Source organism: Callorhinus ursinus, unplaced genomic scaffold, assembly GCF_003265705.2.
Source record: "Callorhinus ursinus isolate GAN/ISIS: 27379988/994484 unplaced genomic scaffold, GSC_fseal_2.0 scaffold11, whole genome shotgun sequence".
NCBI lineage: Eukaryota > Metazoa > Chordata > Mammalia > Carnivora > Otariidae > Callorhinus > Callorhinus ursinus.
Genome location: NW_027397073.1, coordinates 28,391,939 through 28,414,680, shown reverse-complemented (window position 1 = coordinate 28,414,680; position 22,742 = coordinate 28,391,939).

Below are 22,742 nucleotides of genomic sequence, written 5' to 3'. Positions count from 1 at the left end.
ATAACATCACAGACGCTCATTTTTAGGGTGTTGAATAATCTGGTTTGCCCTGGACTGCAGCAAATCTTGGAGAAGGAGACTTTTAGGGCTACAACCAGGAAAGTCCCTGCTAAGCTAGAATAAGTTAGTCACCCTACAGATGATCATGAGAAGAAGGATTCACATGTTGGGGGAAAAGTAGCAAAGCAAATTCCATGGTGGAAGGAGCACTTGACCAGGAGCCAGAAGCCCTGAGATCAGCCTTGACTCTGCCACTACTAGAAGCCTTCCTGAAATCAGTTTTCTAACCTGAACTGTGGCAAAGGTGCTGTGATATAGTTCAAAAGCTCCATCATTCTGAATGTCTGAGGAAGTTCCCAAAGAGCAAAGTTAGGTGAGTTCTGTGAGTGCAAACCTACACAGATCCATGAAGCCTTCTCCAGGAGCAAAAAGAGCCCTCAGGAGATAAAAATCTGAGAGAGAGACCACCTACTGCTACATGGCAACCCATGGTGGCCGTGACGATGACTGTCTTCATGACTCTTATTCAAAAGTAGCCTCTTGAGGTACTAGGCACTGGTTTGTAGCCATGCATCAAAATGATTTAAAAAGTCATCAGTCCCTGTTTGTCATGACTATTTACATGTATATTAAATTGTAATGACCTGCAGCTGCCAATCTCCATTGCACGGAATCTTGCCACAAACTTTGTTTATTCACTCATCCATTAAACCAACAGATTGTAATAACACATTTGTTATTTAGAAAAGAGAAAATTGCAGTACCTGAGCTATTACCTCATTTAGATGATTAGGTGATTTAGGTGATTACCTCATAGAATTACAAAACTAACGTAAAAGCTAGGATTACTTTTGTAGTTTTTATAGACCAGGGCTAGAATTACTGAACAAGTTGCAGACTTCAGTGCAGTTGTACAGACCCTTTATCCATATTAACCCCCAAATTCCAAGAACGAGTTATATCTATACCACACCTTGACTGTAGACAAAACATAAAAAGAGTGACCAAATTCAGTCAGAGAAAAATAAGAACTGTCACTCCTTGGGAGTGTTAGAAGAAGACACATGGAGTGGAATCATGGGAGCACAATAATTGGCTGGCCGACTAAATTTAGTGCTTCAGGGTCTTATCCAGACAATCTTCTTCTATGTGAATATTAGGAATCCAAAACATAATGTGAGCTTCTAAACTGCATTTTCTATTTTCTGGATTTTTAAGTTTCTCATATTCTTCCACAGTTGGGAGATCAGCCCTGCAATCCTTGCACAAGCTCTAAAAAAATAATCAGTTCCATTTCCAACCCCAATGATTGTTCTCAGCTTCACAGCTTGTAGTCTCTGCCAGGAAACGAAGCAAACGTTCCCTCTTTCAAAGCAGGTGCAGCAGCCTGACAATAATCCAATAAAAAACCTATTAGCTGGGTCTCCATGACACTCCTGGTATCCATGGGACCCACAATATCTTTAATGTAGATAATAAATCCAGACCATTTCCTTCCACAATTGCTCCCAATATGGCTCCACTCCTAGGACTGTTCCACTAACCTTTTGTTGCTATGTTTTCTCATGAATGCTGAATCACTCTCTAATCTTTGCCATGAAACACGTGCAGTCCCACTCAGTGAAACAGATCAATCTGCTTGTGTTAGCCAATTGCAATTGCCTACTGGGCCATATCTGTAGATTGCAAACAGCAGGCCTAATACTGACCAAGTTGTAAATTATCAGTCATGGCTTGATGGTTAAGTGATGATGGGTAAAGAGAGAACACAGGAGAGGTTTGTGGCCCTTGGAATCTCCACATATATCTCTGAGTAACCCCACACATGTAAACTCCAGAACACATCATTATGCTAAATAAAAATTCAAGGAAAAGACATTCCAATTCATCCCACATAATGCCTTTCCTTCAATATTCCTGTTATCTTATCTCATGTCAATTCAGAAATCTTCTATAGCAGGCTATACTAAAAGACCAAAACTTTCCTCCACTTGGGATTCAAGACTTTCATCCTTAGGAGCCTTTCATATATCCAACACCATCTCTTATTGCCTCCATATAAACACTGTTTAAAGAGGCAGTGTGCCTCACTGTTGAATATGCATGATGCTTATGGTCTTCTCCCTTCATTTGCTAGACTTAATCTCCATCAAGGCAGGAGGCAAGTTTGTCTTGCTAACTCTCATATCCTTAACACCTAGCACAGTTACTGGTATCTAGTGCACATTTAGTAAATATTTATTGATATGATAAATTAATTTGCTAATGAGCTTTTTCTCTAAAATAAATGTTCTGTTCCTTATCAATATTAATTTTTCTAGTCCCTAAGACCCTGCTCAAAGCTCGACCCCTTCTGAAAGATTATCCTAGGCTATCTTGACTATATTGACCTATTTTCATCAAAGTCCAATTATGCTGCAGCAATCATGTTTAACTCTTGACTTGGAAAATGTTCAAAATTTAGTATTTGCATGGACCAACACTTCATTTTTTATAAATGAGAAATTTAAAGTCCAAGAAAATGCATCACTTGTACAAACTTACATAGTACATCACAATCAAGACAGGAATCAGGCATGTGTTTTTGCACAATCTCAACTCTGGTCTTATTTGTACCAGGAGGCCATTATTCCTTAAAGGCTTATTAAGTGTTGACCCCTCCATGTGCACAGGGTAGTTTTCATTCAATATATGATAAATATTGTTAAATGGCATGTTTGTTCTCAAATGTAAAATTGTGAGCTCTAAACAATAGAACAGTGTGAGGTCAACCCTGGATGATATAAAAAGTTGTTGAGTTTGTCTTTGTTTCATGTTTAATGAAAAATTAAAATTACCTCAGATTTGTGATGACTTATCTTAAACCAACAAAAACATCTGGGTAGGTATTAATGTCTTGCAATCTATATCAAATCAACAGCCTCTCAGAATCAATAGTTCTCCTGGGAGACCATGTCCATTCACCAACTCTTCTTCAAAATGTAACCGAAGTATTGTAATAAAAACCTGAATAATGAGGAAGAAGGGAGAAAGGAAAAGGGGGTCCCATTTTATGAGATGAGAAAAAAAAAAACCTTCAAAAACCTCTACTGTGCATATCATCTAACCTACTGTTCCCTAGAGGAAGGTGTCAAAAAAGACATAGGAGGTCTTGTCTTCCTCAGTGCATGTTCTCATGGAAAAAGTACTACATAATAAGACTGTGTACCAAATCCTAAACCTAGAACCTTGATAAACAGGTTGGTGGGTAGCCTTATAACGATCTTAGCATTAGTAAATGTTTCTGATAAATACAGAAAAGATGGTGGCTGGGCCTATTAACAGCTCACCACTATCCATTTCCTCTCCTCCTAAAGAGGCAGGTAAATTATGTTTCTGAACCTACCTTGCATTTATTAGTGGTAAATTTGACTGAGTTATATGCCTGTGAAATGGAAATGGAAATAATCTTTGCTACCTCCTATCTAAAATCTAGTCATTGAAAACTGCTTTACATATTCCCTTCTATACTCTTCCCCTCCCGACTGATGGTAACACCAGACCAATCTTAGAAGCGATGGGCTGAAGATGGCAGAGTTGACATTAACCTGAGTCCCTGAATGACAGTGTAGAAAAGAACCACCCTGACAACCTAAACATAGCCTTTAGACAATTATTATTTAATCCACTGAAACTTAGGGGGGCTATTTGTTACTGAAGCTTACTATACCCTAACCAATTAAAAAAAAAATCATTCCCATGTTACAAGATTGATGTGAAGCACAAATTTACTTTGAAAATTACACAACTAGGATACAGATCGGATGGGGTAATTTGTCAAAACTACACATAAATTGTCCTTTACCCTGACTTTGCATGATTTTCAAAAGAAAAAGAAAAGATACCAGTATATTTCTATATTTGCATTACTATAAAACTCCTTACACTGATACATAGGGAATAGAACTTTTTTTAAAAAAACATCTAAAAGGTCTTAATGTTAACTATACTGGTATTAAAATAAAAAACTTCGGGTGCCTGGATGGCTCAGTTGGTTAAGCGACTGCCTTCAGCTCAGGTCATGATCCTGGAGTCCCGGGATCGAGTGCCACATCGGACTCCCTGCTCAGCAGAGAGTCTGCCTTCTTCCCTCTCATGCTCTCTCTCTACCATTCTCTCTCTCTCTCTCAATAAATAAATAAAAATCTTAAAAAAATAAAAAATAAAAAAATAAAATAAAATAAAAAACTTCATTGAAAAATCTAAAATGTCTCAGGTAGTGCATATAAAATTCATTTTTTAAAAATGACTTCAGGAATAAATCAAATTTTAAACTGGAATTATATAAGAATTTCTCCAGTCTTTATTCTGATTGTCTAGTTTAAATCTGGCCAAAAGAAAGAACTAGACTGCAGAGATCTAATCAAAGAGTTTGTGCATATAAATGCTTCAAGAAATCATCACCATTCTCTATAGCCGCTAGACTTTGACAAGGGAGAAAGAATTCTCAGTTCTTCAGAGAATGTGAGTGCATGAAATAAGACTGACAATATTTTTTTTCAGTTTATACCCTTACTTGTAAATGAATGATGCATTCCTAATCAGATCCTTCTAGAAGGATCTAGAAGAATAATTTACCAGGCAACACAATGATAGCTCATAGTCTAAAAAACATTCTCAAATTTTCCGTTTCAGTCAATGGGCATCCCATCACTATCAGGCTTAAAATTTCAATCTAAATCTTGCCAATCGTTCCTAGCTCTACACTATCTCTGAGTTCCATCATTTATCTTCCATTTTCAATATCCAACACCCCAGATTAACCATTTAAACTCCATTTCTGAATTCCTAAAAATAAATATTCGTAAGTGCTCTTAGCTCAAATACTTTCTCTCTAATCCATCTACCAAAGCATGTGCCCTAAAATACTGTTGTATCATATAAAAAGAGTAAGAATGGGGCACCTGGGTGGTTCAGTGGGTTAAGCGTCAGACTCTTGATTTCAGCTCAGATCTTGATCTTAAGGTCATAAGTTCAAGCCCCACCCAGTGTGGAGCCCACTTTAAAAAATAACGATCTTTTATTAAACACTGACACTGGAATCTATGCTAAATACTGTACATGTATTACTTTATTCCTGCAACCCCTCTATGTGGGTTTTCATTCCACATAAAAAATGAGGAGACTAAGTCTTGGGGAGGTTAAGTAACTTGTCTTTCCTTGTAGCCTTTAGTGGTAGGGACAAAATTCAGACCCTGGCTTATCTGACTCGAGAGCCTGAAATTTTGGCCATTATATTATAATGCCTTTAGAATAATAATAAAAAGTTCCTTAATCCATTTGTTGGTCTTTAAGTAAAAACTTCTCTCTCAACTCCATCCTTTCTTGCCTCAGGGAATTCAAAAGAATTCTCTACTATGTGTGGAAACATATTCTCATTCTTTAGCAAAATTCAAACCTGCCCATAGTATGCCCCACAGACATCTCTTTGGCTACATTAGTCATTTCAACGCAACTTTACTACTTTACTATGTGAGTGGGTGGGTGGGTGGATAAGCAGAGAGATGGATAACTCTTCCCTTATATCCCATACAGCAAGTCTGATCACCTCATGATCTCCTTGTCCAACAATCTTCCTTTTTTTCCTGTCCTTGCAATTTTCTTTCTCCATTCTGCTCAGACCTCAGATTCACACGTATACACACTTGCCTGCAAGAGTCCAAAAATATTTATTGAACATCTATCACCTACTATGAGGCAGGGTCTCTTCTAAGCTCTGGAAAAACAAGTGTGGACAAAGTTGAAAGAGTTCCTCCCCCAATGAGCTTTCATTCTGGTAGGACTAACCAGTGTCTTGATGTTATTCATAGATAACTTGAAGCTCAGAGAAGTTATGTAGTATCTAAAGTCATGGAAATCAAAACCAAAAGATAAGAATATTAGTGATGATTCAAAGACATGTGTATGAGAATTAGTCCTTGGATAGGGGGGTACAAGAGAAACTAAAACTCCTTGCAAGCTTTTAATTCTTTGATATTAGAAATTGGGGAGTTGCCATTTATGGGTGAGAGCTAACACTAGTAAAGGAGAGCCTATTCTCCCTTTATTATACATCCTAGATTAATTTTCTGGTGAACTACCATTCTAATAATATTCTTTCTATGCTCAACAAACTTAATTTTACTATATTTTTCTCCAAATGATCATTGTTTGTGTATATCCAATGTATCCTCCAAAAACAATAATTTGCCACTACTGAGAGTAAATTATTGTCTTTTTTCTTCTCTAGTTGAATATTCATGGAGAGTTTGGCTAGCAAACTCAAGTTACAAAATTTTAGTATACATAATTTAGTACAAGGAACAAAAAGAATTATAGGCATTGCCCAGAGTTTGTAAAATTATTGTTGCTGTTTCTATTGTTTTGCAAAAGTGATTACAAGTTTAGAGATTAATTTGTAGCTCATTCTCACTCTATCATTTTTAAAAACTTGTTTTTATATACATCTAAGTTTGTAGCATAAATCTGGGCACCTAGTATGTGCTTAATAAGTACTCATCACTGTTGTTTTGGAGAATCTTTACTTCAGTTTATAAGTGCAATATTACTTCTTCCTCAAGAAGGGTCGAAGCCTCTTAATAACCACTCTCACTTTACAAACAGAAAATGTGAAAATAATCAATGTATGGATGGAAACAAATGCACTTTACTGTGTCTCAAATATATAGTTAAGAATGGAAAATGAAAATCTTGTTATTTTACTCCTATCCACCCACCCTCTAAACCACTTCTCCCTTCATGGCCAAGAAAGAAAATAAATGCTTCTAGTTGTTTCATGCTTTGTCCAATTGAGGTTAAATTTCCCTTAAGCATGTATAGTCTTTTACGTGTTCCTATATGGTTTCTTATCTATGACCACATTTTGCCCTTATAGTAGCCCCAGGAGATAAGTAGGCAAGTATTTCTATCCCCATCGTGCACAGTTAAGTTGCAAGTTCAAGGACCTTGCCCAAAAGCACACAACTGGGTATTGGCAAATCAGGTCTCCGGATATACTACCCATCCATCTTCTTTCTCCTAAACCAGGCAACCTCTAAGTCTGGACTAACATTTTTCTCAATTAAAGCTCTCTACACTAATTACAGCTGTTTTCCAAGTACGTGGATGGGGTAGTGAACAGCTGTTCTTAACCTTAAAGAGGAACAAGAGCACAACCACAGAGAAGGACAACAGGAAGCATCTTTCAGGCAATTTACAACTTGAGGCCAGGCCTGCATCTGCTGTGACAAATAGAAGAGGGGATTGGGTAATTACCTATGATGTTAATCCCTGTAGATGGCCTCTCTCCCTAATCCCCTCAAATCATTTTGTCCTTAAGAACATTTCTTTCCTTCTCTTACCCTCACATTTTCTGGCTAATTATATGGTAAATACTGTGAGGGCAGGGACAGGGTCTTCTATGTCCCACATAACTAGACTGACGGGCTCAATTGGTGCTAATGAGCATAAGGGTGCCATTCAGGGTCACAGAAGGGGAAGAAACCATCGTGGGGCTCTACTGGAATCTGTCCAGGGTTCTTGTTTACAAGTGCTACTGGGTAGGTGTGGATGGTCCTTAACATCTTTTCCCAATTTCCTAACAGGCCACATTCAGTCTGTTTTTTGAGGTTCTAGTTTTCACCTTCTCCATGAAGTTTTTCCTGAATATGCCAAGTCAATTTCCCACTTTAATTGAATCCCTTAGACTATGAATGACTTTTTAGCTTTAATTCATATCCTACCCCTTTGCAATGCTAAAGGAAGTCAGGGAAGGTGCTGAGCAATGTGGATTTGAGAAGCCAGACAAGGCCTCATGGCTCACTGGGGACCTGCCATAGACTTTAGTGGATGAGTAAAAGATGCAGAAAGGAGGAGGGAGGAGAACATCATGGAGGACCACTCAAGCAAAGATATTGACCCCACCTCTGTTAGGCATCAACAAAGGGGCTGAGGTCTATTCCACCATCACTACCCTAAATAAATCCAGATAATGTCTATGAACAATCAAGAAATGGTCTTCATTTGGTAAAAGTGTTTCAAAGTAAGGATCCCCAGGTCCTCAAGAGCAATGCTGAATGTGATACTAACTTATGTAGCTTTGGAAAAATCAGTTAAACTTTCTAGGCCTCAATTTCATCTTCAAAATTCAAATAATGATGCTTCTCTTTCTGCTTTCTTAGGATGAAGTTGAAGACAAAGGCCAGATGAGGTAATATATGTGAAAACTGCAAAAAAGCACTGGAGCAAATGTAAGGAATTATTATCTAATTTGGCTACTACATTGGAAGAGGACATAGCTCTCTGAAGATATGTGTGATATCCATGTGAGTCCCTGTTTTCAACCCTCCTTCACGCAGGGCAAAGCTTCTGCATGTAAAATCACCAGGTAGGTGTAATCAGGCATGACTGCAGATGGTTCTCTTCCCCCTTTCTTTCTCTTTTGCCTTCCAGGATTTTGGATCTAAGTAATGCTCGGAAGAATCAACTTGAAAATAACTACTTGGAGCCACTCTGTATCTCTTTTCTGATATAAGAAACACATTTTAATTTTCATTGTTTCTCAGTGTCTAACACAGAAAGAAGTGCTGTTTAATAAAATTTGATGAATGAATGAAGTTACAAACCAGCAAAGACTTAGGATTTATTCATTAATTAATTTGGTAAATTATACCAAGAATGTATCCAGGTCATTTAGGAAATGGCTCCTCTTTCTTGTGATTTAGATCCACCAGTTAATTGGTTTCTCTGCCTGGCTGATTGTCAGCCAAGATGCCTACATTGCTTATAACCAGCATGTCCATAAACAGAGCAAAGTTATTAATTTAATCTGCTTCAGTTGGTGGGCAATGTGAGGGAACCAGCCTGTGTGTACATAGTTCCCTTGGGTTGGTTTGTTTGCTGGATTACCACCTCAGAGAAAGCCAGGCTGTGTCTGTCTACACAACATCCACATGACTGTGCTATTTAGGCTATGTAGCCAAACAACTCATTGATTTAGTGGCAAGTATCAATTGCTTGACTGAATTTCTGGTTGTCTAATGGAATGGAATAGTTAATGAACTTCGATTGGTTGATCCAATAATGCTATGGAGACAGATTCTTTTAGTATTTTTGCACAGAAAAAAAATATTTCTTTACTTGAAAAGACTAATGATGTTTTATTCACCTTCACACAAATAATTGGCCAAGGATGATATAAAAATACATTGGCTTAGCAGGCAAGGAATCTGTACTGTCATTGTCCTACATCTAACTATTTATTACCTGTTTGACCTTAAATGTATTTCAACCTCATACCTCACCTCCTCTCCTCATCACCATACTCTAACTCACCTCTCACTTCTAGGCTCAATGTTACCTTTTGTGAATAAAAAGCCTAAGTCAGTATGTTTACATTTGGGTTTAATGAACTTCTGATGATATACCCATATTGGCCTTCATCATTACAGAATCTTTGCTTCTGTAGCCTTCAAGTATCTAACTACTTATAACTTGTCTCGATTATACACTCAATCTATTATGAGATGATCCTATCTCAGAGAAGTGAAAAACACAGGTAACACTTCCCAATGATGTTGACACCTAAGCCTTATATTAGACCCTGGGCAGATATGAGACTGGTGAAGAAGTAGAGGAAAAAGGGGAAGGTTTCAGACAGAGACAGAATTATGACCAAAGGCATAAAGATGAGAGAAATCACAATGCTTCCATAGAAGTGGGTGCTGCTCAACTTACCTTGAGTGTAAACTGAGAGATGTGGCAACAGTTAGATTAGGCAGTGCCCGTGGTGTGGTGGCTCTCATATTTAGTCAACAAATAATAAGTTTTACTATTTTTCAAGACTGTTTTAAGTAATGACAAGGACCCTTACATTCACAAGCCTAGAAGTTCCTGATGACTCTAGGCCACAGAATTGGTGCCAATGTGCAATGTGGTTAGAGGGGAAAAGAGGTTTGTGTTAAGGCAGGAATACTGGTTGGGAAGCTGTCATAGGGATCTAGGTGAGAAATGATGAGGGCCTGCACTAAAAGGCAGTGAGGGATTATTTTGCTTGGCATAGCCATTACCTGAGAAATCACGGACAAGAACCTCCACCACTCTTTCCACAGGGCGGCACAGTTCGCCCGTGCTAATTTAGGATTGTGGTAACTTAGGGTATATTTTACATTATTTATTTTTTAACCTAGCAGTTACAAAAACATGTCAGAGCTGCACACCAATTAATGAACCCCTGCAGGCTGGGCTGAAGTTTTATTAGAGGCTATAGGAGATGTGACAGCATGGCAGCCAAAGGGAGGCCTCTGGTCCCACAGTGGAGTCCTCAGTGGTCGATGTCCTTGGCAAGCTACTTCCCTTGTTAATACAGCCATGGATCTCAGCTGTGTGTTCCAAGAATTGTCAAGCTGGGACTGTTCCTCTGGCTTTTACCAGCCATCTACGTGTGTTCTCAAGAGAACCTTCTCAACATGATACAAAGCAAATAGCAGATCTGGAGGGAGACAACTTCTATTTGAGCCTCTCCTGCTCACTGACCAGCTGTGTGATGGTGGGTGAAGCCTGGAATCTTTTTACACCTCAGGTCCTTCCTCTATAACATGTATGAAACTCCCACAGCTACTCTATAGAGTTGGAAAATAAGGTTTTCTTCTGGATCTGGGCAAACAAGATTGCATATGAAAAACCTATTCCAACGATAAAACATTCTACACATGCTCACTTGTAGTATTGTTATATAAGTGCTACACGATGTTTTAGTTCTGTTTCTGAACAAACCACCCCAGAATTTAGAGGCTTATACCAACAAAGATTTAGTATCTCTCAAATCTGTGGGTTGGCAACCTAGATGGTTTTACTTTTGCTGGTTGCGATCAGTCACATGGCTGCAATATCTGATGGCTTGTCTGCAAGTTGGTGCCAGGTGCCATCTATCATGCCTCTTCCATCAGACTTCTCAGCCTGCAGTAGGAAGGGTTATTCAGAACATGGGGATCTTAGGGCCCCGAGAGGGAAACTGGAACCTGTGAGGTCGCTTAAGGTTTAGCCTCGGAAGTCATACAACATTACTATGCCATATTCTATTTATCAGTCAAAGCAAAACACAAGGTCAGCCCAGTTTTAAAAGGGAGGGAAAATATATTCTACCTCTCAGTGGGAGGAGTGGCAAAGTCATGTTGCAAAGGATCATGGGAAGAACTGCTGTAGCCATCTTTGAAAATAATCTACCACAAAGGATAAAACGAACAACATGTTATGGCCAGGACCGAACACACGGCTCAGAGGCAATCACAATCTCGGCCTAGCACCTCATTTTAGGCTTCTTCTTATGAATCTTCAGATCTACAAACACCTAGATTATAAACCCTCTCCACAAGTCCTTCCAGAAATCCCAGAGTCCTAGATTAGCATTATTTTTTCATCTTTTTTTTAAGATTTTATTTATTTATTTGACAGAGCGAGAGAGCACAAGCAGGGAGAGCAGTAGAAGGAGAGGGAGAAGCAGGCTCTCAGCTGAGCAGGGAGCCTGATGTGGGGTTCGGTTCCAGGACCCTGGAATCATGACTTGAGCTAAAGGCAGACACTTAACCATCCGAGCCACCCAGGTGCCCCACATTTTTTCATCTTACCTAGGAATTTTTAAAGCATAATTTAAATAGAAAAGAACATATAATACAATGGTCTGTCCCCTTATTTCCATTTCTGACACTACTGAAAATTAATATGAGAACCAGTCAAAGGCATCAAACTTGCCCAAGCTTGAAGTCTTACCCAGAAAATTAAAACAATAGTGCCTAAATCAAGAAGAAATCTTTGGATAATAGTAAAAATAAACTTCCCCTTCTGATCACCAGCCCCAGGAGAATCCTTGACATGCCCATGAGACAACAAGTGCTAAGCTGATTCCCCAAACTCCGCTTGGGTTATTAGTGGTATCTCCCCTGAGCATACTCCTTCCATCCTCTGCAAACTTCCAAGGTGTCACTCTATGCCTCTCCACTACCCTCCCATGCACATCTACTGTTGATAGAGAACTCGACTAAATTCAGATATTCCTGGCAAGCCCTTTCAACCCTAACCTCCCACACTATAAAACCTCAGAAAAATGTTATGGTGTGAATGTTCTTGTCCTTTTTCTTCTGTCCTCTTAGCTTGTCAGCTCGTCTTCTATCCCTGGCTGTAGCTAATCTAATAAACTAACCTAGATTAAGAAGTTCCTGGATGGGGGCGCCTGGGTGGCTCAGTCGTTAAGCGTCTGCCTTCGGCTCAGGTCATGATCCCAGGGTCCTGGGATCGAGCCCCGCATTGGGCTCCCTGCTCCGCAGGAAGCCTGCTTCTCCCTCTCTCACTCCCCCTGCTTGTGTTCCCTCTCTCGCTGTGTGTCTGTCAAATACATAAATAAAATCTTAAAAAAAGAAAAAAAAAAAAAAGAAGTTCCTGGATGATACTAGCTGCAGAAAGCTAGCGTCCTCCAATAGCATTTACTTTTTTTACTTAGCAGGCTTCAAAGCTCTAAATCAAAGAATGACAGGGACAGAGACTGGGACATCATTGCAGCTGGGATGGGAAGTATTTTGGAGGAAGACACTGTGAACTTTTGTTTGTACTTTTTAAACACAAGGAATGCATGGTTTAAAAAAAATGTGTGCTATCCATATAAGAAAAGCATCTTATAAAATATTTTTCGTAAAAGTTAAGACATTTTGCTCTTAATATTGATATCAGTCAGCTTCCTTATAATGAAAACTCAGCTAACCGAAGGCCTCCATGCTCTATAGGAACAGCCATTGAATTCAAACTCAGCACCACACCATTTAAGCCTGACTCAGGATCTGCTGCCATGGATTTGGGCACCTATTAGCTAGCTTTCTGTGAAAGAAGTTAAAGACTATAAGAGCCACTGGCCTTACCCACACAGGGAGTTTAGTATGTGATGGAGAGGGGAAAAGGGAGGATGTTGCTCTTCACTTAAGATTTCTTCCACCAACTGCATGCCTCAAAGCCTATAAACCCTACCACTCAAGATCCATTCTGTTGAGTTTTTAAATTCACTATTTCTCTATTAAAAGGAACCAGGTAGGGGCACCTGGGTGGCTCAGTTGGTTAAGCAGCTGTCTTCGGCTCAGGTCATGATCTCAGGGTCCTAGGATCAAGCCCGTATCAGGCTCCCTGCTCAGCGGGGAGTCTGCTTCTCCCTCTGCCCCTCCCTCCCACCCCTGATCATGCTCAAGCGAGCTTGTGTGCTCTCTCTCTCTCTCTCTCCAAAAAAAAATAAAATCTTAAAAAAAAAAAAAAAAAAGGAACCGGTGAAATATGAAGCTATTTCTGATCCATATCTTCAATAGACCGTATTCCATACAAACCTTCAGCTGGGCCCAGGGCTCTATGGTAATAGACTGTAATTCAGAGACTCGAGGAACTTTAATTAGCTAAAGGACTTCCAGGGACTGTGGACTCTTGATATAGCCTCAAAACTTCTGTGTCTACGCCAAACTCCTTATTTTTGTCTCTGTGGCGACTGATAAGAGACATTTAAACTTATGCGGGTGTGCTTTTCTGGAGGAAAGGCTTCCCCTTTCATCACATTCCTTATCAGGGCCTTGATTAAAAAAAAAAAAGTTTAAAGTGTTGAAAAGATGCAGGATGGGATACAGGGATACAAAGTGCTTCAGCAGTGGTTGAAGTAGCAGGTGAAGGGAGGGGAGCAAGTCTGAACAGGAAGACAGAGAGCCCTCAAGATTAACTGTCCTGTGGTCACAGCTTGGCTGTAGGCTCAGAGTGGCTTTTAATCCAGACTTTGTTCAGCAGCGATCCAGACCAGGTCCCGACCTTGAAGAAGCTTCTCTAAAGTACCCTCAGTCCCCTTACCCCAAGAGGTATCAGGGCTCTTGCTCCCAGGATACCATGCCACATGACCTCCCCTAACTGGTTTCCCCACAGTTTAGAGTCTCTCATGAAAAGGCTACACTATGTACTTGGGCAGGGGAATAACTTCATTCCTTATCTAGCCCTTCCTCTCTTTACCTGAAGATTCAGGATACAGAAAAGCCTTTCTTGTTGCTACATGGAGGAGGAAGAGCAAGGATCTGGCTCAGGCCTGAGGGAGCCCATGAGCACATTGGTCTAATAGCTTGGCTCTGGCAGGGAGAGGAGAAGCAGGCTGGGATAGATGGCTTAGACCTAATGACCAGCTTCCCCCTAAGAAACGGCCACAGGAAAGCCATGCCAATCACAGGAAATATTTCCTTGTTTATTCCTGTTTTTTGGTTCCTGTGGATAGGTGCAAAGAGTAGCCTCTAGAAGAGTTTAAAACTCATCCACCTCAGGCAATCAGGCACACACCCACATAGATAAAAGTGGTACCTGCAGCCAGATTTATCTTGGCCTTACGCCTCACCCCAGTGCTTCCACCTGCCTCTACCTCATAACCCCATACATAACAAATATCTATATTATGCCACCAGAAGTACCTTCCAGTTGTATTTTTCTCCTAACAGTACACAGACTATACACACCACATGCAAACTGCTTGATTCTGTTCCATTTTCCTGGTGGTAGGGACAGATCTTTAAAAGATGCTCAGAAGATAAAACAGCCAGGTCAGTGTTCGTGGTGCTCTGTGATTTATGACTTCCATGGAATGTTTATTTAAAAAGGCTTTATGTTAATAGTGTTATGTGGTCAAACAAGTTTGGGAAGTGCTAGGTTTAGCAAAATTAAATAAGTTTCTTCATCTTGAATCTTCACCATATAACATGCATCATATATTTTCAAGAAGTGAAGCACTTCTCAAATGTATTTTGACCATAGAATTCATCTCACCCAGAGCATTCCTTTCCCTAATATGTTTCGAATATTTTAGGAAATGCTTCAACAAAAATCAGGAAAAAGAAATTCTGCAACCGGTTCTGGCTCTAAGACTTATTCAATATTTGACCTCAGTTATCTATTGCTGTGTAACAAATTACCCCAACATGTATTGACTTAAAACAGTATTTCTCACCTTGTGGTTTTTGTGTGGATCAGAAATCCAAGAGTACCTTAGCTGGAGGCTAAGGGTATGGGTCCAAGTTTCCCACAGACTGCAATCAGGTGTCAGTCAGGGGGTACAGTCATCTCAAGCCTTGACTGGGAGAGAATCTCTTCTTAGTTGAATTCCTTTGGGTTGTTGGACTGAAGACCTCAGCTTCTCGCCGTCTGTTGGCCAAAACCTGCCACCAATTCTTTGCCATGTGGGCCTCTGAAGCTTGCTTTATTATAGCAAACACATGAGAAGAGCCAAAGGGAGAACAGGCAAAGGAAAATCACAGTAGTTATAACCTAATCTCAGAAATGGTGTCCTACCATGTTTGCCATATTCTATTTGTCAGAAATAAGTCACTGGGTCCAATTTACACACAGGGAAGAGATTACAGAAGAGTGTGAAAACCAAAAAGTGGGGATCACTTGAGAGCATTTAAGCAGCAGGTAATGACAGCTATTAACAAAGATCATAGGATCTTCAATCTAGAAGAATTTTAGGAGATTGTCTAATTTCCATATTAAAACTAGCACTCAGATCTTCTCGGTGTTAGTTTGGTGCTTTTTCCACTACATCAGGCTGCCTTAGTATCTATATCTGTAAAATGGGATTAGGCAGCCTTTCCCCCCACAACAGATATCTGTGATAAACCAAAGCAATCAAAAAAGTAAAAATGCTTTAAAAACCATGAAATGACAGCTACTCAAGGCTACATTTTATCATTATTTTTTAAAGATTTATTTATTTTAGACAGGAGGGGTGAGGGAGGGACAGAACGAGAGAGAGAGAGAGAGAGAACATTTCAAGCAGACTTCCCACTGAGTACAGAGCCCAAGATGGGGCTCAATCTCACGACCCCAAGATCATGACCTGAGCTGAAATCAAGAGTCAGATGCCCAACTAAGCCACCAGGTGCTCCAAAATTACATTTTATCATTATTATTTCTACTAGTAATACTGTTAATGGTATTTAGGCTGAGGACCAATCAGATTTGTGAGATAAGATTTCTTTTTACTTCTCCTTTCTCTCTTTGGTGGTGCTTTTACCAGCTTTGGGGAGATGAACATTTCCTTTTGAGGGAGCTCACAGAGCCAGACATCCTGTCTCTTTCCCACACACTTGCTTCCAGTGTCATTTACTAGGCATTCCTGTTCCCATTGCACTTGTATCAGAGCCCAGTAATCTTGAGTTCCAGCCTGTGAGTTTCTCTCAGTGGCAATGCCTGTTCAACCTAAAAGAATTAGGCTTCCTTCCTAAACAGCCCCATGTGAAAAGAATAGATCTGGGACCCTACAGAGACCCAAACATCCTGCCATCTCATCCTTCCACATCCTACATATCACATTAGAGGAAGAGGTCTGCTGAGTCCTCCACAATCCCCACCCCTGAAGTGTTGTCCCACATACTGACACCTTACCTCACCTACAATCAGAGATACCATTTTTTGAGGAGCCACTTGGTGCTGGCCATTTCTTTAAGCACTCAATAGGAGTACCTTTGGTTTTCAAACACACATGCTCAAGTTTATGGGTGAGATAAACGAGGCCAGAAAATGTGTAATTCCTTGGCCAACTTCATAACCAAGAGCAGAACAGGAATCAGCCCAAGGTGTGTCTGATTCCAAAGCCCAAACTTATGTTTTTCTCCACATCACCGTGAATTTCCAGGTTCTTTGTTGTATTCTCCAGCAATTTCTAGGCAGTGTGGTGGGAAATTTATCTTATCTGTAATGCCAGTGCCTGGCCCAGTATTGGAATTAGTATTAATTAATAACTAATGCACTGCCCATTTCAGGTATATTTACCATTTTATCATTCTTTCTAAGATCCTTGAGGGCAACTTCTCACCTTATATTCCCCTCAGTAGCCAAGATCAGTCTTCCAAAGTATTACAAGTGTATTGTATATTTCTCCTCCTCCTGCCTGACAGGCAATGACCCCTTAAGGCAAAATCATGAAATCAGTGACTACATGTAGGAAAGATTATTTTGCTAGCGATTAAACACCTAACCCCAGTCAACCAATAAATGTCTGCCTGACGATGGCTTCATGTCACACTATTACCGAGAAGAAAAAAAAAATGAACTGAGGGTCCCAGTGAATGTTGTTCTTTGCATACAAAGGATGGTACTCCATAATGAGGTCTTCCTTTTAATTTGTTCTAAATTATCTCTTTCACACTTCAAAGAAGGCAACCTGTTCTCTTATGTTTGTCATTGAAAGCCAGTTTCTCCACCCATGTGAGGAAAGAAGAGGAAATCAGGAGCTTCTAGGCGGTCTTTACATTTTCTCCTGACATATTTTGTTCCAAAATATTTGTTCTTCCAGGGGTCTGACAGAGTACCTATTTAGTCTCCATAAGCTGCCCACATTTTAACCTTATCTCAGCCTTAAACATTACCCTAGCTCAATTGTGTATACAATTAAAGTGTATGCTTATAGAGCTTTCCATCACAAGCACAAAATAATAATCAGGTATCATTCTATCAGTTCATATCGCCAGCAAAAGTCTTGATATTTCCCCAAATTTCTTTCACATTCATTCACTTTGTCTCAACTTCTTGGCTCCTTGTTTCCTTCCTTCCTGAAGTAATTGAGAATGGGAATATCTCTGTCAAGTTAGTTCCTCACTCTTTTGCCAAATGTTCTTTATTTCACTTATTTATTGAACTCATGCATGTCCCCAGAGTTTACATTAATCCAGAGATTCACTGAATTCCAATTTAGTATTTCCTTTGCCATTAAATTCATCTCTCCATTACTGTTCAAGCCTTAACAGTATGCATTGGTGCCAGAAAATATAACATTTATCTTCACAGCTGAGGTGAAAATAGGATATTTCTCAAAATATCTTGCCCTTTATCCAGGAGTTATAAAAGACAAAAAAATATTCTGTTTAACTTAATGTCAGCCACCTAGCTCCAGCTGTGCAGTCTCCAGTTACAATAACAACTATCATCTGTATGGTTTAAGACCGGTCAAAGATTTACTAAATGCACACATGTTCTGATAATACCTCAATTCTTTTTGTGTAAATTTAAATCATGAGTATTTAAGTCATTTGGGGTAAAATATGAAAAGTGGTTTTACATTTGTCGACATTGCTATTGAAAAACCCTCAGTGAAAATTACTCAAATACATGGAAAATAGAAGTCATATCACACAAACTCCAAGACAAGAACCAGTCAGAAAACAAGATTAGAATCCTGTACAGTGGATGTAGCAGCCACAGGGTCCCTCTTAGGTGCCTTGGGCTCCTTTCTCAGGGGCAGCTCAGAAGTTCCTTCGGCAGTCTAGTTCCAGTCTCATTCCTCAAGGGAAGACCCTCCCTGCCCCCAACGCCCACACAAGCCACATCCTCATATTGTGTCTGATAGCCACAGACTCTGAGGGGATGTGAGGCTTGGTCCAGAGCTGGACCACTATGCCCTCATAACACATATCATAACATATCATAACACATATTTCTTCCCTGAGCCAGATTCTCCTAGCTGGGCTTTTGATCAAAGAGCATCTTCAAGCAGTAGCTAAGCATCTTATATACAAAATATGCCTATATGTATAAAATTATTTAAAACTACAAGGATGTAGAAGAAACAAAATTTAAGAACTTGAAAGCTGTGAAGAAAATGGGAAATAAGCAATTGTTTCTATTTTTATGTTTTAATATAAAGTTGCTTGCTAAGTTTAGAAATGTAAAATTACTAATATAATGTTTAAAATACTTATAAAATTCTCTGGGGTGCCTGGGTGGCTCAGTCATTAAGCGTCTGCCTTTGGGGGTGCCTGGGTGGCTCAGTCATTAAGTTCAGCTCAGGTCATGGTCCCGGGGTCCTGGGATCGAGCCCCGCATCGGGCTCCCTGCTCAGGGGGAAGCCTGCGTCTCCCTCTCCCACTCCCCCTGCTTGTGTTCCCTCTCTTGCTGTCTCTTTCTCTGTCAAATAAATAAAATCTTAAAAAAAGAAAAAAAGCGTCTGCCTTTGGCTCAGGTCATGATCCCAGGGTCCTGGAATCAAGCCCTGCATTGGGCTCCGTGCTCAGCAGAAAGCCTGCTTCTCCCTCTTCCATCCTCCCCCACTCCGCTTGTGTTCCCTCTCTCACTGTGTCTCTGTCAAATAAATAAAATTTTAAAAAAGTAAAATACTTATAAAGTTCTCAATTTTGGTATATTGAGTGATGAAAGGTCTTCCCAGTCCCCAGATAGCTTAAGGAAATTAAAATTATTTTTTAGAAGGGGATGGAGAATATTGAGTCTTGGATTTATATACATTATTTATATTTATATATATTTTATATTTACATATATTTATATATATATAAGATGATGAAAAGTTCTTTGGATGACTCTTATAATTTTACATTTTATTTCTAGGGCTTCATGTCTCCATTAATAACATTCTGTTCAGTCCTGCATAAGGTAATTCATCAGCAAAAAAAATCTTCCTTTTTGCTCATTATCTAGCTAACTTTCATATTTCAGGAGGGGTTAAGAGAAAGTGGTACTGATTTATGAAGCAAATAAGTGGAGATTTGAGAAAAAAAGCACTTGACCCATGATGTATGGTTGTGCTCCCAATTGCACAACTTATTAACTGCGCGATTTAGGAAAAACACCTCAAACTCTCTGAATTTTTCATCTGAAAAGAATAGCAGTGTATTTCATATCCACCTTACAAGGTTTCTGTGAGACTCAAATAGAATGACACAAAAGAACTTCCTAGTAAATAACAGAATCTATTATTTAAATTGTTCATATTCAGATGCCTCGCTAAAATGTTGCTTTATTCATGCTGTTCCTAATAATTAGGTAAGATAGATTTTATTGAATTCAATACCATCCACTTTTTTCAAAGAAATGGAACAAATAATCCTAAAATTTGTATGGAACCAGAAGAGACCCTGAATAGCCAGAGGGATCTTGAAAAAGAAAAGCAAAGCTGGCGGCATCACAATTCTGGACTTCCAGCCCTATTACAAAGCTGTCATCATCAAGACAGTATGGTACTGGCACAAAAACAGACACATCGATCAATGGAACAGAATAGAGAGCCCAGAAATGGACCCTCAACTCTATGGTCAACTAATCTTCGACAAAGCAGGAAAGAATGTCCAATGGAAAAAAGACAGTCTCTTCAATAAATGGTGTTGGGAAAATTGGACGGCCACAGGTAGAAGAATGAAACTGGACTGTTTCCTTACACCACACACAAAAATAGACTCCAAATGGTTGAAAGACCTACACGTGAGACAGGATTCTATCAAAATCCTAAAGGAGAACGCAGGCAGCAACCTCTTCGACCTCAGCCACAGCAACTTCTTCCTAGAAGCATCGCCAAAGGCAAGGGAAGCCCGGGCAAAAATGAACTCTTGGGAGTTCATCAAGATAAAAAGCTTTTGCACAGCAAAAGAAACAGTCCACAAAGCCAAAAGAAAACCAACAGAATGGAAGAAAATATTTGCAAATGACATATCAGATAAAGGGCTAGTATCCAAAATCTATAAAGAACTTAACCAAACTCAACACCCAAAGAACAAATAATCCAATCAAGAAATGGGCAGAAGACATGAACAGACATTTTTCCAAAGAAGACATCCAAATGGCCAACGGACACATGAAAAAGTGCTCAACATCGCTCAGCATCAGGGAAATCCAAATCAAAACCTCAATGAGATACCACCTCACACCAGTCAGAATGGCTACAATTAACAAGTCAGGAAACGACAGATGTTGGCCGGGATGCAGAGAAAGGGGAACCCTCCTACACTGTTGGTGGGAATGCAAGCTGGTGCAACCCCTCTAGAAAACAGTATGGAGGTTCCTCAAAATGTTGAAAATAGAGCTACCATACGATCCAGCAATTGCACTACTGGGTATTTACCACAAAGATACAAATGTAGGGATCCGAAGGGGTACGTGCACCCCAATGTTTATAGCAGCAATGTCCACAATAGCCAAACTGTGGAAAGAGCCAAGATGTCCATCGACAGATGAATGGATAAAGAAGAAGTGGTATATATATACAATGGAATATTATGCAGCCATCAAAAGGAATGAGATCTTGCCTTTTTCAATGATGTGGATGGAACTGGAGGGTGTTATGCTGAGTGAAATAAGTCAATCAGAGAAAGACATGTATCATATGACCTCACTGATATGAGGAATTCTTAATCTCAGGAAACAAACTGAGGGTTGCTGGAGTGGTGGGGGGTGGGAGGGATGGGGTGGCTGGGTGATAAGACATTGGGGAGGGTATGTGCTATGGTGAGTGCTGTGAATTGTGCAAGACTGTTGAATCATAGATCTGTACCTCTGAAACAAATAATGCAATGTATGTTAAGAAAAAAGAAAAAAGAAGATAACAGGAAGGGAAGAATGAAGGGGAATAAATCGGAGGGGGAGACGAACCATGAGAGACGATGGACTCTGAAAAACAAACTGAGGGTTCTAGAGGGGAGGGGGTGGGGGGATGGATTAGCCTGGTGATGGGTACTAAAGAGGGCACGTTCTGCGTGGAGCACTGGGTGTTATGCACAAACAATGAATCATGGAACACTACATCAAAAACTAATGATGTAATGTATGGTGATTAGCATAACAATAAAAAAATTTAAAGAAAGATTTTATTGAATTCAACAAGGTTTGAGCATCTTATTGGGTCTGTCAATACTGACTTCCTCATTTCCATTCTAGGTCTGAGTTGGGAAGGGGGCTTCTAATCACAGCTCCCAATAGCCAGAGGACTACAGCACCAGAACAGGTGATAGTTTTTTTTTCATGCAACATCACAGCAACTGCAAATAAGGATAGTTTTATATATTCTTTTCCAGTCTTTTATTTCTTTTTCTTTCCTTATCACACTGACTAGAACTGTCAGCAAAATATTGAATCAACATATTAATAGAAGGCATCCTTATCTCTTGATATTTCATGAGTCTTAGTTATTTTTCCAATATTTTTTGACTACTGCAGAACAAAACACCCCCCAATTTGGGTTGTCTGAGGTCTCTTATTACAATTTTATTAATTTTTTTAATTAAAATTTTTGGCAAGAATACCTCAGAAATCATATTGAGTTCTCTTCACTACATTATATAAAGAGGTACAAGAAGTTACAAGTAATGTCAATTTCAAGGTGTTGTCTGCCTGGTTATTCCACTGTAATCTTTCAAGATCTTATGGGATTTGAGATTATATAAAAATCCTGTAATCCTCAGTGCTTAACCTACTATTTTAGTCATTCATTGTCATCCATAATTCTAGCCTCAAACAGTTTTATGATAAAGGCTGACAAATAGTGATTTTCTAAATTTTTTTCCCTACATTTAAAGATTTGGCTTTCACTCTGGAAAACAGTATGGCCGTTCCTCAAAAAGTTGAAAATAGAACTACCCTACGACCCAGCAATTGCACTACTGGGTATTTACCCCAAAGATACAAATGTAGTGATCTGAAGGGGCACATATACCCCCATGTTTATAGCAGCAATGTCCACAATAGCCAAACTATGGAAAGAGCCTAGATGTCCATCAACAGATGAATGGATAAAGAAGATGTGGTATATATACAATGGAATATTATGCAACCCCCCATCAAAAAAAAAAATGAAATCTTGCCATTTACAATGACATGGATGGAACTAGAGGGTATTATACTAAGTGAAATAAGTTAATCCGAGAGAGACATGTATCATATGATCTCACTGATAT